The sequence below is a fragment of the Varanus komodoensis genome, unplaced genomic scaffold (genome assembly GCF_004798865.1).
Source record: "Varanus komodoensis strain SLA01 unplaced genomic scaffold, ASM479886v1 scaffold4, whole genome shotgun sequence".
NCBI classification, from domain to species: Eukaryota; Metazoa; Chordata; class Lepidosauria; order Squamata; family Varanidae; genus Varanus; species Varanus komodoensis.
Genome location: NW_025335941.1, coordinates 8,960,373 through 8,963,426, shown reverse-complemented (window position 1 = coordinate 8,963,426; position 3,054 = coordinate 8,960,373).

The following is a 3,054-nucleotide window of genomic DNA, read 5'->3' as shown; positions in this document are numbered from 1 at the left end:
CCTCTGGCCACACAACACATACACATGGAAATTAAACAGGGTGACCTGTCTGGCCTGCCCAAATGCATGGTGGTCTCCTTCTCAGCAAAACCCTCCAAGCTCAGCAGCTGCGTCAGGGCCCAGCCATGATAAAAGGGAGGTTCTGGGGATGTTCGGCTCATTCAGGGTTGCCTCATTTGCACTCATATGTGCACATGCCTTTTTGGGGCATTCTCAAGTTTGTGACTACATTCACAAAAATGCATACCGCAGAAATGGGCTCTTTTAAAAAGCCCATTTTGGGCATATTGCATTCTTGCACTTTACTCAATGGGGGAACACATGCATTGGCGTTCACACTTTAAAAACAAGCGTCTAAATACATACATTACCCACTGAAACAATCAGGAACAGGGACAAGGTGGACTCTGAGCAGCAGTTTGAGCTTTGCTTGCTTTCCCATCCCTAGAAGGTCCATCCTTCTCTAGCTGATTTATATTCTGGAAGGTTCCATTCTCCATCGTCAATCTCCTGAGTTCAGGCTGTTTTGCCATGGCCCACAATTTATGCAGCTGAAACTAGCTAGGAGCAATTTGTGTGTGCTACACTGCTAAAGGAGTACTGGCCTAGAAGATGACGTCAATATCAGAACTATGTCCTGAAGCAGGCTTCTAAAAATTAAAATCCATTCTGGAAAGTGATGAAAAAATATTTGATTTTCAGAAAGAGGAAGTTCACATACTATAAAAGTGTGTACTTATAAAAATGGACAAGCTAATCCACAGGAGACCTGCCCATTGCCTGAGCCAGTCTGAATGGTATAATTAAAAGTAGGTTACGCTCATCCCTAAGTAAATTTACCCATTGATCAAACATAATGTTCCCCTCAGCAGTTTTTCCCTGAAGCTTTCATGTGTGCTGATCTGTTCCAGTGAAAATAAAAGCAAGATCTTCAAAGTAGGGTGATAGTTTTTAAAAAGTTTTTTTTTAATGAAATAAACTATACACTGACCTAAACTGCAGCTAAGTAGGGTTTTTTCCTGTTTGATCATGTACAAGTGGTTGTGTCTGTCTGTTTTGTAAAACAAAATTAATATTACAGTACAGAGATATGGATTTTGTAAGTTATAATTTGATTGTGCCTTATATAATTGTGGCTTTTTTCTCAAGTGCCTCCGTAGTGGCTGTCTCTGTTGAATCCTTCAGCACATTCCTTTTTCTATTCAGTATGTCTTTTTATCTGGCAGTTGTGTACCTTTTTAAAAGTCAAACTCAAAGGAATAATAAACATCACCACACTAAATTCTGAGTTTTCAGTTTGGTCTTTTGGGAATCCTTACTTTCCATTTGTGCGTGCATTTTTCTCATACTATAGATATTTTAAAAATGTAGTCATTTATGGATTTGTTGATTTGCCAAGAGAGTAGAAATTCCATCCACATACATATGGAAATGGTTCTGGTACAATTAGACTGTTTATGCTTACTTACCTGGCAGTAAAACCTATGAACGGCTCACAGATAATCATGGTTTAAACATGTCATCCCAACCCAGAGCACTGGCTTACTGAGGGGCTAAACAAGCAGTGCTCCTGTGTTTAGAATTTATGTGTAGAATAATGCATATATTTGAAAATGCATATAAAATATGTATGTATTTCTGTGTGGAAAAAGAAACCACAGGGAACTAAACAGAATAAGCTTGGAGGCAGAAGGAGAACCTCAGTAAGATTGAATCTGACAGATCGACTCAGTTTATCAAGGTCTTTAAGAATCAGCTGCCTCAATTTACACGGCTGTAGTCTAGTCAGCTGTCAAAACAACCAATTCATTGAGTCCTAAGGCTTCTTTGACACAGCCAGAGGATCCCATACCAATTGTCCATGTGCATGAATTTAACAGCAACAATATTTGGATTCAGTTCAAAATCCTGAGACAAATCATGATTCTATCTTTGTGATTCTATAAGCATTTTTTACAGATCTTGCACAAGTGTTTTGCTCTTCATAGCAAGCAAGAGAGAGCAAAGATGGACATTGTATGCAAGCAGCAGGATACTGCCATGCCAATCTTAGTGATGTTCTTCTAGTTGAAATCCCATCTGCAGCTCCCACAGGCAGAAGTGCTCCTCTCTGCGTGAACTTTTGGAATGCTGCACAAAACAGTATTAAGCAATGGAAGGCTGTGCCTGCAGAATGAAATGACCATTCCACATGCTCAGAATGACTCATCGTAAGTGCCCCTGGTCCAGGAAGGCTGATCTCTGATCAGGCTGATTCCAGGAGTAGATCAGCCATCTGGATTGAGTCCACACATGAAACAGGGACTGCAGCCTGGGGTGCTTCCTCCTGCACTGATTACAGAGAGAAAGACAAAGAGAGATGCTCAGCACCATTGTGCTGGAAAGAATGTTTGCAGACAGCATCTCCTTGTCTGCTGACTGTCCAGTGGTCTTTGGGGTGCAGGAAGGATTATCTGCCCAGTTGCCTGAGTTCAGGGCCCTGCTGCACATGATAACCTCTGGAGCATGGACATGCTCTGCTGAACAAATTAAAAGGGAAGGGGTAGCCGATCCAAACTCCGGGACATCTATTATTGTGTTTTGTTTCATGTCTACATTTTAAATCTTTCATTTATTGTAAAAATAATGCAATATTTAAAATTCTGAATTTTAAACTGTAAAATATCAGTTGAATTAGTTGTCCTGTCCTTATCCTGAGCTGAGCATATTCAAAAGCTCCTTTTCTGGGTGAGTGAGGAAGAAGCTCCCCACCCCTCCATCCAATGCCCGGGCCTTTTGGGCACAATGCTTGCTCAACCCAGATAACTGCGAGGGCAGCAGAAAGCTGTGCATCACTATTGCACACATGAAGTGACCTTCCTTTTTCTGTCCAGGCATTCTCATTCTCCGCCTGCTGCCCCAGGGTGATCAGGCTTTCAAGCCGCTGCTGCTACCTGTGCAGAATTCTGAAGTGTTTCCTAAAAGCTGCATGTCTGAGCATTTGCAGGTAATGGGTAATTTGTAGCAAATAAATTGCCTTACAAGAGCCATAAAAATGACACAGCATGAAGGTTC